At 38.9% G+C, this 16,059-nt stretch overlaps 1 protein-coding gene across 1 annotated transcript in view; it reads right to left on the bottom strand.

Annotated features, from left to right (window-relative positions):
* Positions 1-13,952, bottom strand: part of sema3fb (sema domain, immunoglobulin domain (Ig), short basic domain, secreted, (semaphorin) 3Fb) — a 149,038-nt gene extending 135,086 nt beyond the window's left edge. Inside the window, exon 1 of the mRNA XM_056248593.1 lies at positions 13,841-13,952. The gene's annotated coding sequence lies outside the window, so the exon portion shown is untranslated. The remainder of the gene's footprint in view (positions 1-13,840) is intronic.
* Between the last annotated feature and the right edge of the window lie 2,107 nt (positions 13,953-16,059).

Below are 16,059 nucleotides of genomic sequence, written 5' to 3'. Positions count from 1 at the left end.
TTAAACTGCTACGGTTTTAAGGAAAGATTTTATTGCCTGAAAAACAAATAAACATTTCACAGGACTTTTCTATGTGGTTGTTAACGCACTTTCTTGAACAATGATTGTGAATCAAATCTTGAAAGGGTCAATTTAGATACTTAGTGCGATTTTAAATGTTACTTATAACGAATAAACCAGACAAGGTTTCCAACATGCTCAAAAAGGCACGAATGCTTGATTTAGCCTCCGCTTCCAGCCATATGGGCAGGCATAAACAGACCTGATATTTTCATAACCCGGCATCTGTGAGGTAAGGAGCTATAAGCGACAGACACTAACATAGAGATACAAGTACTCGACAGCTGCCTCTGATATGACATCTTTCCTGGACCTTGATCTTGTAACAGCAGGACGGTTCCCAAAATAGAGCCAGCAGCCTTCCAACACCAGCGTTCAAAAAGGTGAAGAGCACCAACTCACGAATGTGTAAGGCGTTGTGTTTATATTGAGCAAATCCTGAGCTGGGAACTTCAGTGTTGTAATTGCAGTTCCACATCATTTGGTTTTAGCGCCAGACGGTATAAGACTGTCCACACTATTGATCAGATGTCTGACCAGCGGTCAGTATACAAATGGTGTGTGTGAATGCCAGACTTTTCTCAACAAAGAAAAATTCTTTGCTGATTAAATATCAGCTTTTTCCATCAGATCAATTAGTCATTAAGACAGCAAATAACTATAAATTGCTCTTGTACAAAGCCACAGGAAAAGCACTAATTTGTTTAAATCCCTATTAAAAAGTATTAGACTTTGTGCTACGAACATGAATGATATGTCAAATAATGCAGCAAACTTACCTTTACTTTTTTAGGCAATCAGATTTCCAGGTAGGCCTACACATAATAAAAATCCCACAGACTTACACTGAAAGAGGGACTTGAGCCAAATTTACAGACTTTTATACAGACCCTTTTTGATTTGAGCCAGCAAGAAACCACCTAGCAACAACCCAGATTACTCTAACAACCACAAAGCAAGTTCAAACTGAAAATCAGAATGGGGAAGAAAAGTGATTTAAGTGACTTTGAATGTGGCATGGTTGTTGGCTGTTGGAGTATTTCAGAAACTGCTGATCTACTGGGATTTTCACGTACAATCATCTCGAGGGTTTACAAAGAATGGTCCGAAAAAGAGAAAATATCCAGTTAGCGGCAGTTCTGTTGGAGAAAATGCCTTGTTAATGCCCGAGGAGAATGGCCAGACTGGTTCAAACTGATAGAAAGGCAACTGTAACTCAAATAACCACTCGTAACCACCGAGGTCTACAGAATGAGTCTGTGATGAGCCTCGATTTCTGCTCCAAACAACAAAAACGCGAATCTCTGAAGACAATAATGTCATGCACATGCGTATTACGTGTTCAGTCAATAGTATTTCAACGCCATCTTAAGGCCTGGCAGCAGAATACAGGGTTTTTAGTCGTTTTCGCGGACCTGTGTGAATGGGGATCGTTTTGTCTGTATACGCGGAAAACTCAAAGGAAAAGCTTCTCCGTTATAAGCATATCGTTGACTATCTCCCTCTTTGTGACCACAGTGTTACCCATCTTCTGATAGTTGCTTCCAGCTGAATAACACACCATGTCTCAAAGCTAAAATCATTCCAAACAAGTTTCTTGAACATGACAATGAGTTCACTCAGGGCCATCCCAAGCATAGAGCGGGGCCCAGTGCGAGGCAGCAGAAGCGATCGGTCTATTCGCGATCATGATCCTTGGGTGGGATATATATGAAGACTCATTTGCTATAATATAGCACTGTGTCCATAGCTGTAAGAATCAAACGCAGGGATAATGCTTATCCCACAACAGTAACAGGTGCTCATGCCAGTATTCTGCAGGGGCAACGCGGCTGTGCCAGTCTGCCCAGCGGGCAAGGTGCAAACACATTTACCACTCCCCTGGGCGACATTAGCCCTGCTAGAGGGAGACATGTCAAAGCCTGTGGTGACAGTTAACCTTGGTAGAGACAGGGCATTCTGCCAACCGGCGCACAGCAGACCCGCAGACAGACACAAGAGGACTTAATGAGGTCTGTCTCAAAGCCAGCGGGGGAACAGAGTCAGGTGTCTGCCGTTTTGGAAACACACTGCATTTACTGGACACATAGCTCACAAATGCAAAATACTACACCCATGGCATCAAGAATATGTCTCCAGATGAGATTTAAACTGATATTGAAGTTCATAACAGCGGGTAAATACATTTTGCATTGGGTTTATGCAAAGTTAAGCACATAAAGTTTCTACAAATTACTCACAAACATCAATCATGTTCAGAGTCCTGCAATCACTGATAACAATTAAGTTAAAATCCTATGAAGCATAAACATATAACATCACTTAACTACCTCTAAGCTTATTGTAGATCTGTTTTGAGAGGTTTACTAAAAAAATAATATATACAATTTCTCTATGGAGAAACCCTACTGTTACGCTCTATACAGGTTGTTTGAGAGTTAGTCTTTTACTTGCCGTACAGAACAACAGTGCTGATCAGATTTCCTTTTCTCTATAGTGTAAATGCAACACATTCTCATGCTTTGGCGTCATATAGGTGACGCCATATGACATTTCGTCGAAATCTTACGCACATGGCATCCTTTAGCGTCAATATAACACGCACTGTTATGGGTAGGTTTAGGTCTGGGGTAGGGTTACGGTTATAACGCCTTGGGATCTGCTTCTCAGATTGACGCTAAAGGATGCCATGTGCGTCGGATTTAGACGAAATGTCAAAAGCGTCACCTGTATGACGCCTTGGGTTCTGCGTCTCATATTGACGCTAAAGGATGCCATGTGCGTAAGATTTCGACGAAATGTCAAAAGCGTCACATGTATGACGCCTTGGGATGAGAACGGGCTGTGTAAATGACATGCCCACAATAACGCCATGACACCAGTCTTTAAAGACCGCCATTGTAATTTTATCTGGATTCTCAACTTGTCTACACCCTGATGAATCATTTTTATGGTGGATTTGAGGTGTTCAAAGTTTACTAGGTGCAGTGAATCATTTTTGTGATCGATTAATCAACTTCCCCCCAAAAACCGTTGTTTTTTACATTAGGAAAAAACACTTGAGCGTAAAATTTTTTCCATTTACTTTTGTGATCCCCCGCAACTGTGGACCGCACTCAGTGAGTCGAAAAACAGAGACTTAGCACTTAGCATGCACTGATGACAGATAAAAAGGTGATGATCCCTCATGTTTTGGCAGTTTTGTGAGGAAAGGTGTTGACATTTCTTTACTTTCAGAACAGGAAGCTGCTATTATCTTCCTACTAGCGAAAGTTAATGGAGGAAAAAGAGGGATGTGCTCTCATCTGCACATAGCGAGAGCATGTACATCAGACGGGTGAGAGTGCAGCATTTGGCCTACCTGAGATGATTTAAAAAGTAGAGAAAAGCTTTTAAAATAGTCAAAGAGAATGAGGTCACAATGATCAACTGGTGTAAACTGTCAAGTGCCCTTTGTATTTAGATACTTAAAGGGATAGTTCACTCAAAAATGAACATTTTGTCATCACTTACCCTCCCGTTTGAGTTTCTATCTTCTGTTGAATACAAAAGGAGATATGTTCAAGAATGTAGGTAATCAAACAGTTGACGATAGCAATCTACTTTCACAGAAAAAAAATACCAATGGCTACCTTCAACTGTCTGGATACCAGCATTCTTTGAAATATCATATTTTGTGTTCAACAGAGGAAATAACAGGTTTGGAACAACATGAGGGTGAATAAGTGATGACAAATGTTTCATTTTTGGGTGAACTATCCCTTTAAGTCATACTTTTAAGTGTCTGAATGTCATAGCATTAGATAGCAAAATAGCAACCCAACTGCCATCTGCAAACATTCGAGTTCACACAGAATTCAGTTCAACTTTTTGATGCCAAGGCCTCCAAATATGAAAAAAAGTGTGATAGTATACAGACAACTGAATTAAATAATTGGCTTTTACACTGACATTATACTGAAGCAAACTGTTGAAATATCACCAGTACTTTTTTTGTTGTTGACAAAACTGTGCTTCTTTAATATCAACTGGTACAACACAGTCTCATCCCAAGGCGTCATCTAACTGACGCTTCTGACCATGCGTCAACATGCCGACGCACACACCACCCCCCAAACGTCAACATGAGACGCTCATCCTCGGGCGTCATCAAATGCCGCGCACCCTTTAGCGTCAGTTAGATGACGCTTCCGTTATGGGTAGGTTTAGGTCTGGGGTAGGGTTAGGATTAGACCACTAGGAGGCACGTCTCATATTGACGCTCAAGGGGTACCCTGTGCGTCGGCATATTGACGCATGGCCAAACATGGTCAAAAGCGTCAGTTAGATGACGCCTTGGGTGTGAGACTGGGCTGACTGGTAGAACAATCCAAATTCTACTACTCTTTTGCAACACACAATTTGAAAACAGTTTAAAACTTAAAGGCAAGTATGCTCTGTAGTATGTACATGATGTTTTAAGTGTCCAAATACTTTACAAAGCCACTGTATAACCCAGTCAGGTCATAATGATAAACTAATTACAAACTGAAGGACTCTAGCGATCAACACATCAAAGACTCTAAGTCGTGAGTTAAGATATTTAATCACATCAATCTACTTTTATCCCATAATTACTTCATACTGAGTGAAACCTTGATTCTTTAAAAACAATCACAATCCACACTGTACCTACACTACGCTCTCGCAGAAAACCTGATGATAGACATTATATATCAACAACGTGTATTAGCTATTATTAAGGCTCACACACGTGTACGGTTGCCAGGTTTCATTTAGTGCAGTGTTCCGTTCCACTTAATCCGCATGGTAATGATATCGTATTCACATCAGCACAATACCCCTATTGAGTGTGTCCAAACAGGCGCTGACACTGTGCCAAGCAATCCACATCTGTTCTCTGTTTTCACCTGTGGAGGCATATCTGAGCCCAGCCCAGGCCCCATATGTTAAAATGACTCACGGGACGAGTGCTGATTTTGGATCAGCTTCCCTGTCTTCGTATTGTCTTAATCAACGAGGACACGGGAGGTATATTGGCCCTTTTGTGCATGCTGCTGTAGTGTCATGTGACCTCTGAGTGGATTAGAGGGATGATGGCCGGCTCAGGTTTATGGCAACACTCACAGACACAGCAGGGGAAAGGGTTATGGGACGTATAGTGTCTGTTACTGATGAGGTGAGTGGTGAAGAGGAAGAGAAAGAGAGAAATTGGATGAAGGATGCTGAAAAAAAAGTCCAAAAATAGAAAAATACTCCTAAAAAATCCTAACAAGAAAATAACTAGCCTATATAATATAATTAAAAAAAAGTCAAAAAAATTTAAAAGAAAAAATAACTATGTACAATAATTGAGAATGTACCTGTATATTATGATTAATATAGTATAATATAATAAAAATGTATTTTTTTTTTAATGAATATAACATTATTGAATTATTTTTGTAAATACTGTATACATATAAATATAGTTCATACATTTTGCCCAGGGTGCTTGATACCTTAAAATCCCTGAACATAAAAGCTAGAGCTATATGTAATATTACTATTCTACCCTAAAGGGCAACAAAACAATATTACAGGCTTTAATCTATTTCACATTGTCTACTATATTGTGATTTTTCTCTAAATAAATACATAAATGTTGTATTGTTCTCATGTTGCATGTAGTGTCCCTTGGGACCAAAATGAACCAAGCTAAAAAAGACCAACATTACACAAATGAAACAAGAACAAAATGTAAAGAAGATGAATCAGATTTCGAACAACAGTAGGTGGAGAGGATAGGGGTTTAAGTGGACCAAAGAATAAGACAGAGTACAGAAACCCCAAGGGACGTCCTGTGTGCATAACTCAAACTAAACCCTGAATGAAACCAGCCTCAGTCGCCACAAATTAATTCGGGACTTTGGGAATAAACCACTATGGGTCTACAGAAGAAACACGAACAACCAAGTTTTTCATTGTCACACAATATTAGTTTTATACTAATATAGAGAGCTGTTGAAAAAGACTCTCATGAATGCTGGGTAAGTCTATTAAAAATTCCTCTGTTGTAATAGAGTATGTTTTGGCAGAGGTTTCCATTGACCAGAGCCAATACAGAGAGCTGGCCGCCACACCATCCCAAAGAGAATACAGAAGGCAACAGCGCTGGCCATAAACATTTACTGCTGGAGCTGATCCTGATGATCTTCATGCCAGAACAAGAGCAGTTCTGCCATTATGGGTTTGAAGCGTTCTATAAATAAAGTTAGTTCGTTTTTATTGATCGTTTTCATTATTGTCAGTATTCAATGCTCTAAATGTGATCTGCATGAAAGTTAACATGAGCATTCAAAATCCAATCAAAATCCTGATCCAACCAACCAACCAATATATATATATACACACACATTTATTGATTTTTTGCATGTTATACAGTTTTTTCTTTTGCTTTCAAAAATATTGTGTTACCTACTAAAGGTTCTAAAATACTGATATTATGATTACATAAGTGGATATGAAGGCAACAACTTAAAATTGTAATGAAGGAAAATAACCACCTTTTATGCAACCAATTTTAATGGCTATTAAAGCCACTACAAATGCTGATCTGAATAGCTGAGAATAACAACGGATTCAACACTGGAGCGACTGGGTCAGAACGCAGGGCGTTCCCAAATGTTTGGCAAAGACTATAAAGGAAACTGCATTCCTCTTTCAGGATTTATTCATTTAAGGACAAAGCACATTCTATGACAACTGCAAATAACAGATGCAATTATTTCTAGTTTGATCCGGATGCAACCCTCCACAAAGTATGCTTTGGAAAATAGAAACACTATTTTCCCCTCACCTTGCTGCCACTCGAGGTGTGGTTGAGAATAATTACATCAGGAAAAAATATTAGCAATGTTTCAGAAGAAAATAAATAGAAAGGAATGTCTATAACCAACAAGAACAAGAGTTTTCCCTCGGGCAACTTCCCAGCACCGTTCAAAAGCATCGGATAGAAGAGTGTTCATTAATCCTTGCCATTATACAAAATGTCAAACAACCAAAACAAAAGATACATGATACAAACACACAACATCCTCTGTATAAGTGAGGTTTCCATGGTGTTATACAAATATTGTCACATGAAATCAACACTGAACTGTACTGTTTGATCAGATTTGCGCCATTTGATCGGATTGACTGCAGAATTTATTTGCTCTGTATCCACAAATTACATACTTTCAGACAGATGTCATTCTGGATGTAAACTAGATGTACATTGTTTTCAACTTATCAACCATGTGTCATATTCAATTAGTCTTATAGCTCTCAAGTTAATAGTAATGTCAAAATACATAGCCATTAAGCTAAAAAAAAGAAAGGACATCTAAGGACAAGCTTTACTCACTTAGATATGCACATTGTCATACGAAGAACTACCCAACCAGAAAAGGCCAAGGTCTATGTGTTGGGAACTCGAGACTTAGACAAATGACAGCTCAATGACTCTGACTGTGATAAAACCAGAGGAGGGGACGCTGTGTGAAAAACCAGAATAGACTCTATCCTGTCCAGGTTACTACGACAGGCAATCCATCAGGGCTGAGAGACTGGTCTGAATGGACAGCCACTCCAAGAATGCAGCTGGTGAAGAGCCAGTTAGTGTGGAGACAGAGGGACCGGAGTGAGGGGTCAACATGGGGCATGAGAGGGTGAAGAGTGGGGACAGGACACGAACAATGAGGGGAAAGGGGAGGTCTTAAGAGTTAAGGACAAGGATGAGGAGAGACAATGAAGGAGAGGAGGGATAATCAGACCACCGAGGACGTGGCTATCATAGTTACATTCCACAGTGACACCCACAAGGGTTAGCGGAGGTCTGGTCTGGCCTAACACGGCAAATTTTTGCAGTTTGCACAACCTGACGCAGGAATTTTCATTTGCATCTCTGTCAATGCCTTTTTGAGCATTCCTTGAATTTCTTTCTACAAAAGTGACGAGTCATTTCTATTCAGTCACGGAAAGTTTGTTGAATTTCAGTCCAATTTGGGTCCACGATTTTTCCTGCAAATGAATTAAAACCATTCTGCTTATATTTACAGGGGAGATTTTATTTTACAAATTTGCAGCAATTCAAAATAGCATAGAATAGAATATTAATCGAATTGTTGTGAGACTGTGCAAAGTGAACAGACACGCAAATCACAAACGCATATCCCGCTTTTATTGCCTTTGCACGCCCACCATTATATTGGGATGCCGTCGCCCACAGTACAACCGCACTTCCTTGGATCAATCAATCATCACAATCTCAAATTATTAATATCTACAGTATGCTGTATCTTATGGAAAGCTTCAGGGAAATATTTAAAGGACTACTTTTAACAAGACACAAACACTTTCTGCAGCTGTAATTGCTACACTTTCCTTTTAATAGTTCTTACAGGTGAACTAAGTAACTTTTTTACCTTAACCGAACAGCTTTGGAGTCATTGTAATGTTTATATTACTAATTTAGTGTTGACTGGTGGTCGTCTCGCACCCCCCTGGTGCCTGTGAGCCGCAAAACCACCCTTGCAACTTTAGGAAGTATTGTGTGATATCAGGTATCGCGAGGTAACGAATTGCTTTACGGCAAAAAACAGATCTGATAAAATGAGCATCAAACAGAAATAACCCGGCACCTGTGGTGTTCGAGGCGCACATACAATACAGACTGCCGACAGTTAAACAGGGCGCGCGTAGCTCTTAAAGGGGCCATACCTTATTTCCACTCGTCACAGCGTACATCCTACTGAACAGGTACCGGTGTACAGGGGGAGGGGATCCGGCCGTGAGTGCGAGCCATCTCTGCGTGAGTGCTATTCACGACAGTACAAGTACTCCACAGCGACTCTAGGGGTCGCTGTTTGACAAAAAAGGAATTCCTACTTAGTGCTGCTTAAAATGAGTTTGATTTTCCATTTATGGTCAAATTCTTTGCTAATAATTACAGTATATAGCCAAGGTTATCATTCATCCAGCGCTTTTTGACAGAAATGACGGCATAAAAGTTTAATTTGGAAAAGGCTCAACTCCTTTCAAAGAGAATTGGCTGGGTGGAAACCTGCGTTATTAATCTGCTGAAACTAATGAACAGTCCATTAAACACTCGCAGAATTTGACATGGAAACCAGTAGTATTAACACAGGGGAAAAGAAGTGCATCATGCATTATTAACTCTGATAACGATGAATATGGCTATATTCATTCATTCAACCCATATACGTTTCCCTCCCTCTCATTCTCCTCTGTCAAAACAGTGTGTCATGTTGAACAGTGAATGTTGAACAGCAGTCAGGTGGCTGCAACGCAGGGCTAATGTATATTTTCTTTCTTCACTGTGGTCCCGAGTACCAGGGACGTTGCGGTGACTGCTGCATCTGTTACCAATCCATATAATTAACCATTATTTCAGTTCGCAAAAAGCGCTTTTATGCCACACGGCTGCAGAAAAGCAACAGAACCGAAGCAGAGGCGAGGTATTTACTGAAAAAGCAGAAAGCTGTCCTGGGTAATGTTTGATCAACAGAGCGCAGCACTTTTGAGGGAAAGCTTGCCAACTGTAACAACAGACGAACGAGCGCTCGATCAAAATTTAATTGTTTAACAGGCGCTAAACAAACAACTTGTGTTTCGGTGTTGATAATTATTTCAGAATGTCTAGAGAACGTCATACAGAAAATACCTTACTATGCATAGTGAGTTTTCTAGTATTTATTAATTAGAAAACTAGGATTTTGTTGATCATTTTGAAAATGAGTTCAATTAGAGTTCTCATACACAAATATACTATGGAAAGTATGGTTCTATCTCTGATGTATCTTGGTGAACTGTTGCCAAACATATAACATGCTACAAACATCATAATCACCACAATAATGATCCAGTCATACACTCTTAAACATTTCCCTATTTAAATACAAACAGCGACTTTTTTTGGCTGGGTATATGTTTATTTATATGTACACAACAGAATGGGAGACAGAGTTCAAAAGAGGATAAACTCTTGGTGCGCGTCTCGCTGGCTCAGAAAGTCTTTGTGGTGTATGGAGAGATATGGTATTCTGGGTAATGTTGGCATACCACCGCATAGGACGATTAACATCCAACAGGAGTAACTGTCGACTCAAGAGGAAGCTGTTTGAAAGGGACGTCCAGGTACTAACCAGTATTATATAAAAAAAAAACATAAAACCACAGCTGCCCAACTCACAGCAGAATTAAATGCGCACCTTGACTCTCCTATTTCTACCTAAACTGTTCGTCAGGCGCTCAACAGAGTCAATATTCATGGTCAAGCTGCTATATAGCCAAATCTTTGGTCACTCGTGCCAATGCCAAAAATTGGTTTCAAAGGTCCCAACAGTGCAAATCTTGGGCTGTGGACAATGTGAAACATGTATTATTCTCTGATGAGTCCACCTTCACTGTCTTTCCCAGTTACGATGTGGAGAAGCCCCAAAGAGGCTTAACACCCGGACTGTTGTGTGCCCAGAGTGAAGCACGGGGTGGATCAGTGATGGTTTGGGCTGCTATAAAATGGCATTCCCTACTGTGCTTAAAGGGCAGGTCATGGTCAAGGACTACCGAACCATTCTGGAGGACCATGTGCACCTAATGGTTCAAACATTGTACCCTGAAAGGGGTGTTGTGCATCAGCATGATAATGCACCAATACACACAGCAAGACTTGGTTTGCTGAACATAAAAGTGAAGTTGAACATCTCCCATGGCCTGCACAGTCACCAGATCTAAATATTCTTGAGCCACTTTGGTATTTTGGAGGAGCAAGTCAGGAAGCGTTTTCCTCCTCCACCAGCATCACATCACTGTTCTGGAGGAGGAATGGCTCAAAATCCCTCTGGCCACTGAAGGACATGTATCTGTCATCCCCAAGACGAACTGATGCTGTTTTGGCTGCAAAAGGAGGCCCTACACCATACTAATAAAAGATTGAGCTCTAAAACAAGGTGTTTCAGTTTCACTGTCCAACCCCTTTTTATAAAATAAAATAAAATAAAATCCCATTCTCTTACTGTGGTAAAAATAAAAAGTAATACAAACATTTTATATCTATATATCCTATTATTTCCTACTATACTTTTAATCATTGTATTATAATTTTGTTCTAAAAACTCTGAAAGAAAGAAAGAAAGAAAACACTTTTTTTCAAATTCTTTGGACGCTTCCAACACCTGATAAATCACCAAAACAAAGACTAAAGACACATTCTATTGTCCTTATTTTTTAAAACTCAGCAAACATGGGGGTCATTTATTCTCAAATATAGTCTCTAAAAACAGCTCCCTATGACCCAGTATCGGTTTAGAGAGAACAGAGCTTCGGTACGTGGTGCAGGAGAGACTTTATGGATCAATGCAGTCAGCTGATGGTACAAAGAAGAGGGCTATGCAGGACTGAAGGTAGAAATGAACGAGGGGGGGATGGGGGAAATATACAGTGGGGGAATGGGGAAGTTGAACCATAATCAGTCCTGCTAATGGCTTTGCTGCTAAATGAATAACTAATTTTGTCATGAACTAAACAGACAAAAAGCAAATGCATACATGCTTACATGATGTTCATCCTCTGCTTTATGACTCACTTACTGAAGAGTTGACATACGTAGAAGTTCAAACTCCCATAACCTTATGCTTTGTTACGATTTCAAATAATGTAGACATCTTGTTCAAATAATCACAACTGCTCTACATCTTCAGCCCATAAAAAATACATGAATCCAACAAGGTCTTAGAAAATGAACTACAAGAGAATATGCTCTCACCGCTGCATTCCTGATAAATACTCAATCTATATGTAAATATAAGGTACTTTTGAAATATCTGGAAGGAATGAAAATGTATTTCCTTTTCCCATTTGATCAGTGCCCCCAGAGCTAAACCTATGACTTTTAATGAAAAGTGTTGGGCAGATATAAAGAGTGAAGCAGGAGCGATAGAAAGGCTTGAACGCACACGCTACAGAACGAACAGCTTCAGGTCGCTAGACGACCTTGAAAATAAAAAAATGATCAATTCTAAGCCCAAATGGGTTTGTTGAAAGTGAAAGGCTCAGCAGCTTTCCTACAAAACTTGGAACAAAAAAAAACGAACTGTTTGGTTAACACTGTCAGTTTTCAAAGGGAAGACGCGTCTGGTTAAGCAAATATCTAGATCACATAGATGTAAGCAACAAAATGTGATAAATGTTTAGCTTACTTGGAAAAGTTAGGAGATTTTAAAAAAGTCCTTCAAGAAATGCACATGACTTGCAAACAAGTCTGGATAAAAATAATGCATATATTCATCTACATTGTTAGTTCTCACATTCACACCATGCTGTAAGTCTGGACTCAGCTGGAAAGCGAGTTTTCCCATTGCCTTTGCTCCAGGCCAGATGTTTCTTAATGACATTCTCAGCGGCAAGATGAACACTGACACGCTATCGAGTCCCAAATCAACTCCTGCTCCAGACCTAACAAGTTATTTACTGATGCCTGTCAAGCCTTCAATCCAAAAACTAGGCTATATTGTTACAATGCAACAACTTATGTTCCTTCTGTGAAGAAGCAATAAATAGTTTGATAATTTGTACACAAATCAGTATATAATTAGGGCATTTAATGAGGTGTTCCCTGATCTCAGATGGGATGCAAAACTCTAAGAAATTTGGTCCGAGGGCCAAAAAATACCGGTTAGAAATCTCAGGGCAAGTGTACAATCAACTTGCTCTTAAAGCATGAAACAGAAGTTGTGACCGGCATTACTATTGTATTATGACGTACTATCATTCTGTATTGTGATTACTAAGGTTAAAAAATAAATTTCCTCATTAATTAATTAAGACTAATAACAAAAACAATAAAAAAATAAATAGGATCAGTTCTGATTTCATATCAACTTTAAAAGATTATGAGGTCCAAACAAAATGAATAAACTAATTTTATAACAAAATTGTGTGCATAAAAAAAAAATAGGGCCAAATTTGGTTTCATGGCAACTTTAAAATATTATGAGGCCATATAAAACCATTTTATAATCCATTAAAACAATAAATAGGTTCATTTTGATTTGATGCCGACTTTAAACAGAGTGCCCTTGTACAAACCACTGATGTGATTTCCCTGTGAACCCCTAACTTCTTCCTTATGTAATTTCCCCATAAAATTAGCCTCTTTAATTAGTAATTTACGTGGAAAAAGTACACAGTGTCACTGCCTTAATGTTCTTAAGACAAGAAGTTTAGAGTTTATTGCAAAACAACAGTGCAAAAGCCCATCCTAATGGTTTCATGCCATTCCAATTACTTTATATCACTAGGTTAAACAGTTTACTCTGTACTCATGGTCTGAGGACAAAGATTCACAAACAAACCAAACCAGGGACACACAAATAGCATTGCCATTTTCACATCAACCTGTAATCTGCTCAGCTCTCAGTGCTGCAATACAGCTATTGCCACTATTGATCACACACTGTCAAACAGTCGAGATATTAAAACACTTCAGGAACATCCTTCATTCTTATACAATTAATATATTTAAGACACTAATTAGTTATCAATTAATAGTATCAACTGATCAAACTAAGGGATTATTTTACTTCACTGTGCAAATACACCAATGATACAGTTTTTCATGGTTGACAACAATCTAACCAGACTAACCAGGCTAACATGGTAACAAAAGGTTTCAGGATAGATGCTTACAGTTTTCAATCATCAATCTCTGCTCTTGGCGTGTTAAGGATAGGTGACTCACCACAACCTGGTCTAACAGGAGTCAAACTGTCACTGTCAAACAATAACAGTTCACTTGGCAGCCATCTTGGATCCATAGTCACTCTCTAGGCATGCAATACTGCTTATCTGCTTGAATGGGAAAATTCCGAAATGTCAAACTGTCTGTCAAGATTCCATTTCAGTAACATCATTAAACAATAAAATGTCAACAATTACATCACAAAAAGCTCAAATCATGCTAAAAAAATATATATTTGTGATATGCAATAATGCACTGTATTTTAGAGGAAAAAATAGTGATAGATGTGCTCAAATAAAATTGCTTGATAAACCTGTAAAACCTGTTTTATTTTTTATTAATACTGTATCAAACATGTATCAAACTGAGACCTGCTGCCTCTTGTGGCTGATTGCTGTAAGTGCAGGACTTTTATTTTCAAATGAGGGAGTTAGAATGATTTAAATTACCCTTAATCAACTCTTAATCGTCTACACTCTTAAAAAATAAAGGTCCTTTATTGCCATCAGTGGTTCCACGAATAACCTTTAACATCCATGGAACCTTTCCATTGCACAATAGGTGCTTTATAGTGGAAAAATGTTCTTTAAATTATGTTCTTCACACTAGAAGAAAATGATTCTTTTAAGAACTGTTCACTGAAAGTTTTTTTGGGGAGCCAAAAATGTTTGTTCTATGGCCAAAAAACAAAGCAAATATTTGAAAGAGTGTACACCCACAACAGTGCAGTTAATTGTGCATGCAATACAATTAAGTTGCAATGTTCAGGAATTGTGTTGCATTATTAGCTGAACTATTAACTAAACTGAATAAGTCTAGCCAAAATCTATTTTCTGAGTAAGCAAAAATAAATAAATAAATAAATAAAAAGCTATATTATGAAATATAGCTGCATAGGCCTAATCGGTTAAAACATGCTGCAGTTCCAAAGCGTCAAAGAATAGCACAGGACTCTCTCTCTCTCTCTCTCTCTCAGCTCCTGTCGGATGAATAAGAACATATCACAGCTCCGTTTGGAGTGCTCTGAAGAGGAACATCGTGTCCGTGTTAACAGGCGACGAGAGACATGGGGGCTTTTCTCCCCGAGCAGATAAACGAGAGGATGAGAGACAATTTGCAGGGACTCTGAGCACTTCAAGTTCTGCCAGCAGAGGTGAGAGCTTTCAGCTCCGGCGAAGAGTGAGAAATAAAAAGGTGCGATTCATTCGCTCATTACGTTGTCTGGAGGTTAAAGTGAAATCGTTTTTCTCTGAGAGTCGGGGAGAAGGAGGAACATGTACAACTTGCAAAGATAAAATAACACTCAATAAGTGTACAAAGTTTTGACGTGGCGCCATTATAAACTGCGGCCCATTTGATTCAAAGAGCGAAAACCCAAAACGACACCCATTTGAAACTAATAAATGAATGGAAGACTTGAATGGGGTAGTTCACCCAAAAAGATATTGTGTAGGCTACTGAAGACGAATGAAAGTCGACGGTTCGGATTGGAACGGTGAGTAATCTAATGACAGAATTTTCATTTTTGGGTGAACTATCCCTTTAATTATCATGGCCACAAATTAAGAATTCGTTCCATGATTTCGTGGCCGTGATCGTAGCTTTCTGTGTAATTCTGTGCACTTAAACTTTGCCAAAGACTTTAAAAAGACCTGCAGCACTGATGCTCCTAATTGCACAGGCCATGTACTCTCTCCATGGTCCCCTTCCAGGAGAAATGCATAATCTGTTACCCTTAGTGGGGCAGCGCTGTCTTATTATCACAGGCCGCAGGCACGGTGACAAGCCCGGGGCGTGAGAGCACCTCTCCCATTTATTCCTATCACCATCAGCTTCCTGTCAGAGAGCTGTCAGTCTTCCTCCAGTTCTGCTCCAGTGCTGATAAACTGTGTGTGTGTGTGTGTGTGTGTGTGCGTGCGTGCGTGCGTGTGTGTGATTAAAGAGTGTGTTGCTTGTACATGAGTAAAGAATTTTCTACAAAAAAATGGTTTCTCATATTTTAGCAGTTTTTATTATAGTTTCTATTATATTTATAATCCAATTTTGAATCAACTTACTTTTGGAAGTCTGATCAAACAGAGATTAAAACTGAAATACTACAATAAAAATATATATTAAACTAAAATACTAGAATAAAAAGAAATTAAAACTAGAATACTAGAATAAAAAAATGATATAACTAGAATACTAGAATCAAATAATATATTAAACCTAATATT

This window comes from Rhinichthys klamathensis, unplaced genomic scaffold, assembly GCF_029890125.1.
Source record: "Rhinichthys klamathensis goyatoka isolate OS25496 unplaced genomic scaffold, OSU_Roscu_1.1 h1tg000056l_1, whole genome shotgun sequence".
Taxonomy (NCBI): Eukaryota; Metazoa; Chordata; class Actinopteri; order Cypriniformes; family Leuciscidae; genus Rhinichthys; species Rhinichthys klamathensis.
Note: the sequence above shows the minus strand (reverse complement) of the source record. Positions and strands in the feature narration are given on the sequence as shown.